At 45.4% G+C, this 15,946-nt stretch overlaps 1 long non-coding RNA gene across 1 annotated transcript in view; it reads left to right on the plus strand.

Annotated features, from left to right (window-relative positions):
* LOC143839082 (uncharacterized) overlaps nt 1-11,816 on the plus strand; it is a 35,864-nt gene extending 24,048 nt beyond the window's left edge. Inside the window, exons 3-4 of the long non-coding RNA XR_013231593.1 lie at nt 10,789-10,928; nt 11,294-11,816. This is a non-coding gene — a long non-coding RNA (uncharacterized LOC143839082). The remainder of the gene's footprint in view (nt 1-10,788; nt 10,929-11,293) is intronic.
* Nucleotides 11,817-15,946: the final 4,130 nt, after the last annotated feature.

Consider the following 15,946-nt stretch of genomic DNA (forward strand, 5'->3'; position numbering starts at 1 on the left):
TGTGGATGGCGATAGGACCCACCTCCTCCCCGAAAGGTCCCCCCTGAATCGGGCTGCCGTCCATCTGGACGAAAACCAGGGGAACCTTCCGAATGCGCTTCGGTAGCCCCAAAGCCCGGGCTATCTGGGGGTGGACCATGCTGTGGTCGCATCCAGAGTCCAAAAGAGCCTCCCCCACCCAACTTAGTCCGTTCTCCGGGTTCCGGAGCTCTAAAATTACCACGTTCGGAGGTCGCGCCTCATGCTGTAGGGGTTTTCCCTCGCACCGCGGGACCTGCTGCCCGGCGCCGTCTACAGCAGGTCCTGGCCGTTTCCCGTCGCCTGGGCGCTTCCCGGTTCGTTGCGGAGGTCCTCCGCCCGGCGTGCCTGCTGGGGGCGTGTCGCACCTCCCCCCTGGGAGAGCCCGCGGTCCTCCCCCCCTTGCCGATGGCACGCTGCTGCGAAATGTCCTGACCCCCCGCATTTCAGGCACAGACCTTCCCGGCGTCTCCTTTCCCGCTCGGGGTTCGGGGGTCGTTTGGGGCGAGAGTTGTCGGGGCCCGGTCTCGGCGCCTCGGCTGACCCGCCTTTGGCCTCCCGGGGGGGTGCGGCGGCCCAACCCAGGCTGGCTTCCAGCTTGGCGACCACAAAACACCACCCCTCCAGTGTAGACAGATCTTCTTCCGTCCCCTTGATCACGGCCCATTCCCTAAGCTTCGGGTTAAGGCCCTCCCGGAAGTACTCGATTTGGGTCTCCTCGTTCCAGGAGAACACCTTGCCTGCTTCCCTCCGGAAAATGTCTATATAGTCCATAACCCCCCTAGTACCCTGTCGAAGTCCCTTGATCCGACTCTTTGCCTTGTCCTCATACCGGTCTCCATACCTCCGGGCATGCGTCAGCGCGTGGAGGAGGAACTGCGGGAGGTCGTCCGGCGTCCCGTCGAAACGCGCCTTAAGCTCTGGGGGGGAACGTTTTGGAGAGTAGTCCGACCCCCTCCGGATCCGGGATTCTCGGCGTCCGCCGTCTCGTCCTGCTCCGCTCCACCGGCTACCAACTTGCCCAACGACGCCGTGCCGCTCCCTGCCTTGCACGTCGCTCCTGCGTTGGTCCGGCTCTCGCCGCCCCGTCGGCTCACCCGCTCCCCCGAGATCCTCTGCTGTCTCGCCTCTCCGCTGGCCGTCTCGCCTACTCGGGACTGAAAACTGCTCCGGGTCGGGGTCCGGGGCCCGCTCACCAGTGCCGGGCTCGTCCTCGTCGCTGGAGACGTCCTCACTCGACGCGATCCCCTCCGCCGTTGTATTACCAGTCCCTCCGGGCCCGGCCCGAGCTTGCTCACGGGCTTCAGCTGCCTGCAAGCGCCTGGCCAAGTCCGCCATGGCCCGCCGCAGGTCCTCTAGGGATTCCTCAGGTCCTACCGGGCGAAGCGCCTGCCTCAGCTGGGTGTCCCAGGTTGGGGCCAACCCCCCAGACCTCGGCGCGCTCCCCGCCGTGCTTGGGAACCCCATGGCCCGGCGCCTTCCCTTGGCCGCCACTGCCGAGGGTCTCGGGGTCCCGGACAGCTGCTCCTGGCCCCCCGATTTTCGGAGGAAATCTCCCGGGGACATTAAACTCATGTTCCCGGGGTTCGTGGGGGTCGAGACCGCCCCGTTGCTTGAAAACGCCATCTCTGGATCCGTCCCGATAAGCGCTCGGATGCGATGCCGACCCTGGAGTTCGGTGGGAAGCTCTTACGATGTCGGGGACCCGCTTGCTAACTGAAAAACCAGGGTGCCCCTTTGAAGAAAACGTCACGCCAGGCCTGGTGAACGATACAACAGGAACAAGCTTTATTTCAGCAACGTGGAGTCCGCTGGTATGGAGTAAGAGCTTCCACCGAACTCCAGGTGGAAGCTCCCTTTTATACAAAACCCACCTCCTTAGGCTGTATTGCCCCACCCAGTACTTGCGGAGGGAACATGCTGATACAATCATGACTCATGCACATATGCGAGGTTTTCCGGGGTTCCTGATGGCCCATTTTCCTGGAACAAAGGGCCATCTCCGGGCCCTTGTCAAAAGGTGGAGGGGGACATTGAGGTTCTTTAGCGGCCATTGCCACCTCAACGATCGGGTGGGGCGCCCAGCTGCCGGCTTGCCTATGATCACCATGCCCTACCTCCGTGATCGCGGGCGCCTCTGATGGCGGGGTTCGGTCCGGTTCCCCAGCCACCAAGGACCGAACCACGACAGGTGGCCAAAGTATTTCAGTTTCATCTTCAGGATCTGGCCTTCTAAGGAGCAGTCAGGGCTGATCTCCTCTAGGACTGACCGGTTTATGCGCCTTGCAGTCCAAGGGACTTGCAAGAGTCTTCTCCAGCACCAGAGTTCAAAAGCCTCAATTCTTTGATGCTCGGCCTTCCTTATGGTCCAACCTTCGCAGCCATACATTGCAACTGGGAATACCATAGCCTTGACTAAGCACACTTTTGTTGGCAGAGTGATGTCTCTGCTTTTTAGGATGCTGTCTAGATTTGCCATAGCTTTCCTCCCCAGGAGCAAGCGTCTTTTAATTTCTTTGCTGCAGACCCCATCTGCTCTACAGAGAAAACTCTATGGACAGTTTCAGACACACAGTTTTCCTAATTTATTTGACCCCCAATTGGACTGAGCAGGAGCCCCTACATGTTTGATCCCATGGAATGTTTCAGCCACACCTACCTCACAGGGTGTCTGTTGTAGGGAGAGAAAAGCTTTGAGATCCCTTTGGTTATTGAAAAGCAGAGTATAAAAACCAACTCTTCTAGTTGCATAAAGGTAAAGACATCCCCTCTGTGCAAGCACCAAGTCATGTCTGACCCTTGGGGTCTAACATTTTCTTGGCAGACTCAATACGGGGTGGTTTGCCAGTGCCTTCCCCAGTCATTTCTGTTTTACCCCCCAGCAAGCTGGGTACTCATTTTACCGAACTCGGAAGGATGGAAGGCTGAGTCAACCTTGAGCAGGCTGCTGGGATCAAGCTCCCAGCCTCATGGTCAGAGTTAGAATCATAGAATCATAGAATCATAGAGTTGGAAAAGTGTGTATCCAGCCTTTGCTTGAAGACTGCCAGTGAGGGGGAGTTCACCACCTCCTTAGGCAGCCTATTCTTAGGCAGCTTCAGACCGCATGTTGGCTCCCTTACCACCCTGCACCACAAGAGGCTTTTCTAGTTGCATAGAAGTTAATGTTAACTGCTATCTCTTGGGGGGGAGGGGACTCTAATTGATTGCTGTGTATTCCATGATCATATCATAGAACCAAAAAGCCATTCATTTTGAAAGTATCTTTTCTATTTGGGTCAATCAGTTATCCTGATGGTTCCTTGTAAACTTTTTGTGGTGTTGTTCTCTTCGAACCAGAGCTAAAACCCTAAAATGCTCCTGGGTGTGCATGGAGGTATAGTAGTAAACTGTTTAGGCAAGTGTCCAACGTGGCTGACATTGTAGGATGGATGGAGGGCAGATGAAAAACAAGGCAATATGATAATGTTCATATACAGAACACTGTTGATTCATGCACTCATGCTATTATGTGAATTAAACTTTCACTAAACTTTCCAGAATGCTTGTCAAGAAATGGGGTTGCTAATTCCAAGGTTGGAAAATTCCTGAAGGTATTGTGGGGGGGGGGGAGCCCAATGGAGGCAGTGAGGCATAATGCCATAGCATCTACCCTTCAAAGCCATGAAACTGGTTTCTGTAGTCTGGAGATCAGATCTAGTTCTGGAAGATCTTCAGGCTATAATTAGGCCTAAACTACCACAGGGGCTGGTGGTGTGGTGCAATTGGGACACCTTCTGATTCTTGGTGGGGAAAAAAAACATTGTAATTATAATTAATTAACTAAGAAAGGAATTAATTACTCAAAGGAATTTTGAGTTGAGATGTGAAAGCTTCTTGCAGTCATGGTACAAAGCAATTCTATATTGTCATTCTCAGAAAACAGCTGCTATCATGCCCTTCCCCCAATGTGCTTAGCCTTTAATTTTGCAATGTACTTCCGGCACTAATAACTTTGCGCTATCATAGCACAAAGGGATGCTTCTTTAGGAACTACTGCACTGTACTAAATGGGTGTATTGATTTTAGAAGCACTTATCCATGATCAAAGCAATTGCTTGAGTGTAATTATTTTTGCCCTCCCAAATTGTTTAAGCCAGCACAATGCAGAGTTGAAATACCCCTCCTTTTAATATTAAATGTGTTCAATAATGTTGAGCCTCTCTTTCCATGTTTGATCTATAAACATATGAAGAGAAAATGAACTTCATAAATCACTGTTGACAGGTTCATGAAAGTCCTGTTCTTTTAAAAACTGAACAGTAAATGAATATAGTGAAAGATCTAAAAAGGAGTCTAGTAATAAGGGTGCATTATTCTTCTGACCTCTTTATGGCCTCTGCTATTGTTTTGTAAATTTTAATGACTATCCATGGCCTCTTTTGTCATTTTGCAGTCAGTATAATCAATTAAGCAGCACTGGGCTTCCATTTATCTTGCAGGTGTTTACTTCTTCTTGGTGTGTTATTCATTTTGAACCCATTAATTCAAGAGGAGTGAAAAACACTGAGAAATTCTCATTCTCTTCCAAAGCAAGGAAGCATCTATATTTTATAATCTTACTTTGGGGAAAGGCTCTATAATTCTCCCAAAGGTTCATTGATGTTAATGCTGGAAGAAGCATTATGATTATTTATTATGGTCTCCTGCATAAAAAAAGAATGCCTGATTTTTACCTGCAAAACGTACACAGCAGTCCTCACTTTTGAATATGGCAGAAGTCTTGCTATTGGCTTTCATTGCAACAGAATGTGTTCTTTCATCCTTAGAGGACAAAAGTCATCAAATTTATCAATGGGTATTCAGTCTAGTTCTCAATAGCATATACTTCTTAGAATTCTTGACAGGCTTAACTTGTTCAGCAAGCATTTTGAATTAGTTAGCATAAAGGTTTTTCATTCCTCTTAGGCACAATGATTATCATTCTCTCTTTCCTACCATGCCTCCTTTTAGAGATTTCACTGATGGATGGTTGTAAGAATTGCCCTATAATTATTACCATTCAAAGATTTTGCAATGGCTGTGTCTCAGTGATAGAGATCACATTTTTTGCAAGTTCAGTCTTTGCCATCGCCAGTTAAAGGAGTTTGAAAATAACTTTATTGGTCAGAGACCTTGTAGAACTGCAGCCAGACAGAATAGATAATGATCAGTACAATGGACTCATGGTCTCACCATAAGACAGTTTCTGTATACAAACAATAAAAGTAGGTGGAAGCTTTGGTCCTCTCCTTTCCACTCTGGCCAATTCCACATGGATGGAAAAGACTGGGAGGATGCTCATATGGAAGCAGGGCTAATCTCCACTTCCACATGATATTTCCTCCAGGTTGGCCTCCTCCAGAGCCTGGCATGCATTAGGCTGCTGTTGCCCTGCTTTAAGGAAATGTGGATATTTTCTGCATTCCCTTAAACACTCCAGGGGCCAATCGAGCCTAGCCTGGTAGAAGCCTGTATGGACAGAAGGCCTGGCTCCTCCCCATCCTATGGAGGACCAGAGAGGGCAAAAACCGCTCCACTCAGCTCCACAGTGCTGCGGGGCTGAATGGGGCTTTTTTTTTTTTTTTTTGCAGGAAGGTGGGATTGCATTCTCACACAATTCCACCTTCCTGCAAAATCCCCCCTCGCCCCACCTATGTGGTGGAACCTTTCCATTGTGGCTGTGTCTCCCATGGGGACAAATGTTAGTGGTGGACTGGGTCTGCCACTGAAATGTGTACCCTGTGGGGACACAAGAAGTGGTGGAGCATACTTCTCAACTGCAATGTACCAATGGCACTCTGGAGTGGTGCCATTGGCGTGGAATCACCCTCTGAGAGGCTCACAATAGGGGCCATTTTCTGGGTTGTCTGACTCCTTGTGTGGGAAAGGGGAAACTTCATGGTTTGGTTCTATAATCAGCTGAGTTTGCTTTTTGCCTGCTTGACACCTAGAGCCAATTGTGTCCACTTGTGATCTGAAGTGAATCACAAATGCTTGACAATGCTACCTGGAAACTGTTCTTCAATCCAGTGAGTTCTGAACATGTATGAATATCAGCAACTGCACAAGCACAAAACCACTAAATCCTAGTAATCTTATAGGTTATTTTATTGAAAACAAGTAATTGAAGCAAGGCACATTCTGTATTTGAATGTCCAAAAATCATACAGAACAACCAAGCCATACAGAAAAAATATCTATACATCTGAGAATTTAGTGTATTCATTCTTTTTACAGTTTCTTTTTGGATTGCATGAAATGTTGACAAATCACAAGTGTCTTTTCCCTTCCTTTTTATGAATTAGTCTTATCTGTACACCGCCCGTGGCGCCGCGGGCGCCACGGACTAAATAAAACAGTAAGGGGTTCTGGGGCGGGATGTGTCCGGGATGAGGAAGGGTCCGGATTGGACCCTTCCTCATGACAGACAACCGGAGGGACCAAACGGCAGGCGCGAAGCGCCTGCCGATTGGTCCCTCCGATTCCCAGCCCCAGCAACTGCGAGCCGCGCTCAGCGCGGCTCGCAGTTGCTCCCGGCCTGACGTGGTGAGAGGCGCGAAGCGTCTCTCACCGCGTCAGGCCGGCCCCAAGGAAGCCCCCGCCGCAAACACAACACAAGACTCCAGCCGCCGAGAAGCTGCAGAAAAAAAAGAAACACCCCCGGAGGAGCCTTTCGCCGCTAGCGCGACGAGAGGCAGCAGAAAAAAAAACCCCTGTAGGAGCTCCAAGCCGCCGCGCCGACGAGAGGCAGCAGAAAAAAATTAACCCTGTAGGAGCCTTTCGCAGCTCCACGCAGCAGAAAACAAAACCCTGAAGGAGCCTTTCCCAGCTCCAAGCAGCAGAAAAAAAAACCCCTGTAGGAGCTCCAAGCCGGCACGCCCACGAGAGCTAGCAGAAAAAAAAAACCCTGCAGGAGCCTTTCACAGCTCCAAGCAGCAGAAAAAAAAACCCTGTAGGAGCCTTTCGCAGATCCAAGCAGCAGAAAACAAAACCCTGTAGGAGCCTTTCCCAGCTCCAAGCAGCAGGAAAAAAAAACCCTGTAGGAGCCTTTCCCAGTTCCAAGCAGCAGGAAAAAAACCCCCTGTAGGAGCTCCAAGCCGGCACGCCCACGAGAGCTAGCAGAAAAAAAAAACCCTGCAGGAGCCTTTCACAGCTCCAAGCAGCAGAAAAAAAAACCCTGTAGGAGCCTTTCGCAGATCCAAGCAGCAGAAAAAAAAAACCCTGTAGGAGCCTTTCGCAGATCCAAGCAGCAGAAAACAAAACCCTGAAGGAGCCTTTCCCAGCTCCAAGCAGCAGGAAAAAAAACCCCTGTAGGAGCTCCAAGCCGGCACGCCCACGAGAGCTAGCAGAAAAAAAAAACCCTGCAGGAGCCTTTCACAGCTCCAAGCAGCAGGAAAAAAAACCCTGTAGGAGCCTTTCGCAGATCCAAGCAGCAGAAAACAAAACCCTGAAGGAGCCTTTCCCAGCTCCAAGCAGCAGGAAAAAAAAACCCTGTAGGAGCCTTTCCCAGTTCCAAGCAGCAGGGAAAAAACCCCCTGTAGGAGCTCCAAGCCGGCACGCCCACGAGAGCTAGCAGAAAAAAAAAACCCTGCAGGAGCCTTTCACAGCTCCAAGCAGCAGAAAAAAAAACCCTGTAGGAGCCTTTCGCAGATCCAAGCAGCAGAAAACAAAACCCTGTAGGAGCCTTTCCCAGCTCCAAGCAGCAGAAAAAAAAAAAACCCTGTAGGAGCCTTTCACAGCTCCACGCAGCAGGAAAAAAAAGCACCTCCTGGTGTCCCCTGGGTCCTAGCGCCCATTGCATTCCTGGTTGCAATGGGCTTTCTTGCTAGTAATTAAATAAACTCTCAAATAACCTCTATGGGTTTATTTATTTAGGGAATTTATTTGCTGACTTCCCAGAATCCTGTTCCAGATAGCTTAAAAAATAAAATCAATTCCATAAAAGCCATAACCACACTGTAAATGATTAATACAAGAACAAAACAAGCCATCAAAAAAGCCAAGACATAAAACAATATTAATCATTATAGCCATAAAATAGACTTTGGATTAGAAGCAGACAAAATGAGAGCTAAAACCTCTTAGTTAGAATCCTGGCTAAACAGAAATGTTTCGGCCTGGTGCCTAAACATCACTATGATAGGGTCCAGGTAAGATTTAAGGTTACCACCACTGGTAATGACCTGTCCCTAATTGTCAGTTACCTCAGCTTTGAAGATGGGGAGCACAGAAAGCAAGGTATGGGAGGTAGACTTGTTAATCACTAATAAAAATAGGCAATAACATATTCAATCATTCTGTGAGGATCAACCTGTATGTAAGGTGTGGTGGAATCTCTGGCAGTGTGACATGACTGCTCCTCTCACCACCCATGGTCATCATTCACACCCAGGTAAGTATCCTTTTATAACAATATTTTCATGCTGTTCAAGTTCTTATACTTCCAAGAGGCTTCTCTGGCCTCCTCCCTAGGTCTGGAGCCTACCTCTGTATCCTCACTGCAACTACAAGACAAGCTTGAGTTCCAGAGCCTGTTTCATGGATAGTTTCTCTCTGCAGGCACCCTGTTGGGCTGCCTTCTGACTCAGTCTCATCACCTCCCTCCATATTGCCTCCCCACCAATGGCAACTTTGCTGCCAGTTGGAGAGAGAGCCAATAATTTCTTTCAGCACCTTCCCTCTTTCCAGCTACTTCTGGCTTTTATTGGGTCTTGGTGGGGGAGGGAATCTTGTCCTACTCACAGCAGCCCCATGCCACTTTCAGCATGGCCATATTTGCATCCTGCTGGGTTAATAGATGTAAAGCCCCCTCAATGGCTTCCTGCCCCCACATATTCCACTGAAGAACCTGTATCTTATGGTGCATTCAAACATTAACCTGTTAACATGGGTTTTTTGTATTAGGTATAGTTGCCAAAAGATACACATCTTTTTTCTTCCCAGAAAGGGCACAATGGCATGAAATAAGTTTATACTTTATAGCTATAATGTATAATCCTGGATCCCTAACTTTGAGGACCTATTTGCAGTCTCCATGTACCAAAGCAACAGTATCTGGGGCACCTTTAAGGCAAAACCTGCTGATCCACTGCTTGATATGGACTGGCCTTTTAACAGCCCACTGCTTGAGGAGCAGGTGAGATCCAGCCTTGAGCCAGGGGTGGGGAAACATAGAGATGAATCACAGTATAGATGTGTTTGGGGTGGCAGTTTGGATGCAAGGTGGTGGCAACAGCATTCTGCAGGAATTGCTTAAGTCCCATGGGAGTTGGAGCCTTCAAAGGGCCAAGTCGGTCATAAGGCAGAGAGAAACAGTGGGGACAAATGGACTCCTGAGGATCAGAAGAGCAGGGTGAGGAAAGAGCTAAAGAACAAGGCTAATAGAAATGTTCCCTCTCAATTTGAGGCCTGTAGGATGGTACACAAGTTCCCCCTGCTGGTATGGATCTGCCAGATTCTGGCGGGTCTTTTATATTATTTTGGTTTTTTTTTTAATTATGGCAAATTAACTGAATAGATTCAAATGGGTAGCTGTGTTGGTCTGAAGAAGCACAATAAAATCAGAGTCCAGCAGCATCTTTAAGACCAACAAAGATTTATTCAAGGTGTGAGCTTTCGAGTGCATTCACTCTTTGTCAGACTATGATCCAGTGGGTCATGTAAGATCATAGTCTGACTAAGAATGCTTGCACTTGAAAGCTCACACTCTGAATAAATCTTTGTTCGTCTTAAAGGTGCTACTGGACTCTGATTTAACTGAATGGAGATTTGGTTGTTATAGCTATTTGTGTTGTCAAAAGCTCAGCTAACATAAAATGTAAATTCAGTACCCAGATGACATAATTGAAAGATCATTAGGTTGCTTAGTATCATACTGCATTTTTCAGTAACAAGAGGATGGAGAAAAAAAGAGTTTGCATCCTTCTAAGTCCATTGAGATCCTTCTAAGTCCATTGAGATCCATGAGTTTATGAGTGCAATGTAAGAAATTTTAGGCCCTTGAAAAATAGTTTTGGCTGCATGGTTCTCATTTGAAAAAAAAAAAACAATTATTCACATTGTTATGCAAATTGAACTTTAATGTCATTTTCCTGATTTACCTATGTCACAACAGTTATACCAGCTCAGACTGGCTCAGGTGAAGAATTCTATTTACATGCCAAATACCAACATTCATTTTTATATTCTTACAATTTTTGATCTGATGCACAATCAGAGAATATGCCACTACAATAATTTGTATTCTTTTGTTTATGATTTACTTTGGGTAAATGTCATCATTCTCTGGGACAAGTCAATCTGTGTGCTTTTTTCTCTCTATCAAATGACCCTTTGCAAATCAAGGCGATAATGAAAGCCGGATAGCAGTCCAAGATTGTTTTTCACTTTGCCCTTCATTTAGGAAATTATAGATTTTCACTCTGATTAGCATTTTAGTTGTTTCTGCAATTCATTAGCATTTGGATATTTCAAAGGCATAACTCTGCTTTTGAGAATGAACAAGAGAATCTGTACAGTACCCTACAAGCCTTTGCCCCATAAAGTTGGCTGAAAAAGTCATTTGCCCTGATCAGGGACACTTTCTGTGTATGTGTGTTCATATTTGTGGAAAATGCAATTGCAATCATTCAAATAACACAGAGAACTATTGAAAGTAACAGAGAAACAATGTATAAAAGGGCTCTTGTGCCTGTGTCATTGGGTCAGAACATGTAAGTCTCAACTCAGAAATGCAATTTGTGTTTACAGATCATTGGTTTGCAGATTCTTCTCCACATTCCTGAATCTGAAAACTGTTTTCTTCAGCGTGGTTTCATAAAGTTCCAGTTGTTTCTTTTGATGTTTCAGCACCACTGCAAATTATGAAGGAAGCAATAGGAAGGGACAAGGTGAGTGATGTTATATGTTACTGTTTCATTGCTCACAGTATCTTCTGTGTTGCTGATATTGAAAGAGAAGCCCATAATACTGAAATAGAGTTGCTGATTAATTGTTCATGTGCAGACTAGCTGAGCTCGATGAAATACACAGGAAATACCATTAAAATAGAAGGCAGGAGAGGAGGCCATTTTATTATCAGCTCCAAATCTGTCATTTTGCTGCACAAAATAAGCAAAGACCATAAACAGAATAAATTACAAATTTGGTTGGGAGGAACAAGAAAAACGAGAGATGTAATGTGCTACTTGTTTCCAGGCAGATTCTTACTAATTCTCTGTCCCTCCCACCCTTTATCTTATTCTTTTGTTCTCAGATTGAAAACACAGCAGCCCTCTTACAATGGGCAAATCCACACAAAAAGATTTGCTTATTATAGGTTGATCCAGCACCATGAAAGATGAAGCAACTGTTTGTTAACTGGGGCGAGACAGCAAGAATGTGTCACTCCTATTCAGAGGTTGCCTATTAGCTTCCAGGTGCAATTCAAGATGTTGGTGCTCACCCTTAAAGATCTTCATGATCTGGTCCCCACAGTTTGAAGGATCAACTCTCCTTGTACAGTCCCATGTGGCAACTTCATTTTTCCCTGCAAGGCTTACTGTCAATATCTCCCTTATCCAAGGTATGTTCACAAGCAGCCTATAGGAAAGGGACAGAGGGATTACACTTTCCTGGATTTCCAGTGAGGCAGTAAAACAGGACTATTCAAGAGAGCTTTTGGGGTAAAGGGAGAATACCCTGTTGGTGTGTCCATAAAGTGTTTTAAGATGAATTAGAATTTTTTAAATATCTTTTCTTTTAATGTTTGCTTTTATACACTTTGGGTCTTGAGATTCACAAGAGAAAGGCATGTGCACATTTATTTTAAATAAAATAATTAAATAAGGCACATCTGCCTTGGATTTTTGTACTTATTCTTAGGCCCTTCAGCTACCTCTGTTTCTTCTTCAACTGCTCAACAGATTATGCTTGGGAAGGTTGTTGAAAAGGAAAGTGCTGCCATTTTGATTCACACCTGCTATAATTCTGAGTTTTGACAGTATCATGATTTTGCACATGTATTGAGGAGAATAAGATGTCACCTGCATCCTCAGCAAACTGGGTGTATTTGTTGCAAAAATACACTAGGTTACTGTCACTCATGCTGTTTTGTTCCATGATCCACATGAAACATAGTGAGTTATGATTATTTGAGACACATGAACCTGGTACATAACTCCACATTTTCTCTCTCTGGGTTTGAGACACGAATTTATAAAATCCTATAGCATATAAAGAACGAGTAGGATTTAGTTCACTTGAGTAATCCTATTTCCTAACAGTCATTATCAGTAAGTTTGCAGCTTGTTATTAAAATAAAAAATAGGAAGAGATATCTGTTGATGGCAGATTTGTGCAGTTTGGGGAGAATTACCCCCTGACATATCTTATTAGAGAGAAGGGATTTATCAGAAGGTATGTGGAGGGGGGGGAGGACTAGCTATTATATAGGGTTTATTTAACCTTCAAGTTACTGCAATATATGCTGAATTGTCCATGAGCATCATTTAATTACGTAAGAATTCTTAGATGCTTCCCCCACCTTTCCTACTAGTTTACATATCCCAAGCTTCATCCAGTTTTCCTGTAGCTCTAGTCATTATTCAGCAGTAGTCTGAAGCAAGGATAGTCATGACTCATACAATATTTCCTTGACCAATTGTGATATGAAAGATTAAGTCTAAGGGATTTCGACTTTAACATGTGATAGACTTTAACATGGGATAGTTGTGGAGGTAAACTAAGTTAAAGAAATTATATACTTTCAGAATGCAGAAGGTTTTCCAAACTGGAAGCCACATTAGATATGCAAAATTGACAGTGGTTCCCCCCGCCAACTTTCTTGCAAACTGCCACCATGTAAAATGTCATAACCTGAAACAGAATAAAGCTGAACATAGCTTGTTATTATATCCTGAGTTCAGGGGCAGATGGAAGAATCCCTTGTCAGATTTCAGGCCTTTTGATGAAGATGCTACAATGTTGTCATTAAAGTAGTAGCAAGAAGTGTAAACAGCTGTTGGTATCTTAGTCCCTGGCTCTGAAGTGAAGTCTGTCAGGTGAATGCAATCTGAACTGGAACACCCTAAGCACCATCTTTACTGTGACCACTCTTGACAAAAGACATGTTCAGTTTTTTTTTCCACCACTAAACTCACACATACTTATTTCTAGACAGATTCTTCTTCATTTTCTAATTGTTTTCCTATTCATTGTTTTCTTTGGTTCCAAGATGCAATCTTCTTATAATGGGCCACTCTGCACCTCCAAAAATGATTTAGATTTAATGTACATGGATCCGGTATTGATACAACTCTCTACTTTCCTTAAAATCTTTGTATTCATTCATAGTTTGCCCTCCTGGTGTTTCTGTTTTAATGTGACCCACATCACCCACAGAGGAAGCAACAAAAATGTTCATGAACGTTTAATAAGTGGTATTTACAGAAGGAACTAAGTGCATCACAGCTTGCAGAATTAATACAGATTTTGCATCCTGATGTGAGGCTTTTTCCATATGGGTTCTTTCATAAGGTTTATTGTTAAGTGTGAGTATGGTTGAAACCACACATTCACTGCTTCTTTCCTTTGACATTTCATAGTTTATTTGTGGACTAAGCTGTTCTGTTGGAGAACAACACAGGCTTTCTCTTTCACTTGATGCAAACAGAGGAAGCCCCTTGACCATAAACTCAATACACTGACCCAGGATCTTCACAACTGCCTCCAGTGGGTGAGACAGAAGAGTTGGTTCTTATATGCCACTTTTCTCTACCCGGAGTCTCAAAGTGGCTTAGTCGCCTTCCCTTTCCTCTCCCCACAACAGACACCTTGTGAGGTGGGTGAGGCTGAGAGAGCCCTGATATTATTGCTCGGTCAGACCAGTTTTATCAGTGCTGTGGCAAGCCCAAGGTCACCCAGCTGGCTGTATGTGGGGGAGTGCAGAATCCAACCTGGCATGCCAGATTAGAAGTCTGCACTCCTAACCACTACACAGAGGCACTGAGTGTATCTGACATATTGGTGACTACCTCATCCTCAGTCCTGATGATTTCAGCTAACAGTTTTATATACACTTTATGCCCAGTGCTCTTTAAACACTGCAGCATACTTTGGATGAAGGTTGGCTCCTACATGACACTTACTGGACACTGAAAGTGCTTACCTTGACCAGGGGCTACTTTTGAAATATTAGAGCACTCAAATATTTTTATTTGGCCTTCTTGTCTACAGAATTGACGTTCCATTTTATGTAAAGGAGCTAGCTGTATAAAGCTGTTTTTATTTTATTTATTTTTTTGGATTTTATGTATGCTGTTTTTATTGTATTCCTGAACACTGATAAAGGCAGCAATGCTGAAATGCATTTGGTTAGTGGAAGCATTGATATGTGGCTGTGCACACAGGCAGGAAGAGGAACAACAGGCCTTGCCTGCACCACCTTTAAGCCTCCCACTCAGGTGGCTGCAGTCAGGGGGAATGCCCAGGCCTCATCCATGCTGCCTTCAGGACTCCCACTCAGGTGGCTGCGCTGGCAGATAGGAGGGGTACCATTGGGCGGAAGGGGGGAACAGTGTTGCCTATGGCTCCTTTCCTTCCTTCCTTCCTTCCTTCCTTCCTTCCTTCCTTCCTTCCTTCCTTCCTTCCTTCCTTCCTTCCTTCCTTCCTTCCTTCCTTCCTTCCTTCCCCCTTCCTCCTTCCTTTTCCCCTTTCCTTTCCTTCCTAATGCCAGGACCCCCCTGGGATCATTGGGACCACCGCCACCACTTCTGCCGCTGCCACTGTGGTGCGGCGGTGGAGGCAGCAATGTGGCGGTGGCCTTGGTCGCAGCATTAGGGGATCGCAGCATTAGGAAGGTTGAGAACCACTGCTCTAGAACAGGGGTAGTCAAACTGCGGCCCTTCAGATGTCCATGGACTACAATTCCCAGGAGCCCCCTGCCAGGGGGCTCCTGGGAATTGTAGTCCATGGACATCTGGAGGGCCACAGTTTGACTACCCCTGCTCTAGAAGAACCAGATCTTAATCCCTACACTGCCATGGAAGTTGACTGGGTGACTTTGGGCCAGTCACAAACATTCAGCCCAAACTGTTTCACAGGGCTGTTGTGAGGCTAAAATGGAGTAGAAAAAGAGTGGTGCAAGCTGCTTTGGTTCCTGCTGGGAAAGGAAAAGTGGGATATAAATGAAGTAAACAAACTTCTCAGTTGTGCAGTACCCATATTATATTTTTTTCATTCTACTCAACTGCTTCAACTAATTATACTCACAGAAGGCAAAAGCTGTCACTGGCAAGTGCCGTATCTGTGATATTTGGACTGATCTGAGAACTGAGCGATAATTGTTTTTGTCATTATTTTCCTCTCCTAGCATTTTAGAAAGAGCTGTAATCACCAATAGGATTTCTTGGTGAAGATTTATAATGTTGACAATTTCTTTGTTTAATGTATATGCTATTTTTAATAAAATTAATTAAAATGTGTACTCATTGAAAATACATTAAAAAGTGGTCAATAATACTTTACAATGCAATCCTAAATCATGTTACACCTTTCTAAGCTCACTAACTTTAATACATTTTGAAAGGTGCAATGGTTTGAAATGCACTGAAAATTTCTGGTACATAATAGTACCCACAGGTAACTGTATTTTCATAATTAAAAATAAGGATATGATTGGGACTATGGGCAGAGTCTAGCTGCTTAGTAGTAGTTAGTCTATTAACACAAACCTGATGCAAGTGTGCATAAAGAAGCACAGTGGAACCAGGTGACCCAAAGACAAAAGGAATTAAGTCACATGACATAATCTGGGAAGGGGCCCATAGCAGAGCCGGGCACGATTGCCAGCTATGTAGTCTTGCATGGATTGAGCCAAGTACTGCTACCTCGGTCTCACCTCACACAGTGCTCCAGCAAAGTAGGCCCC

This window comes from Paroedura picta, chromosome 5, assembly GCF_049243985.1.
Source record: "Paroedura picta isolate Pp20150507F chromosome 5, Ppicta_v3.0, whole genome shotgun sequence".
Taxonomy (NCBI): domain Eukaryota; kingdom Metazoa; phylum Chordata; class Lepidosauria; order Squamata; family Gekkonidae; genus Paroedura; species Paroedura picta.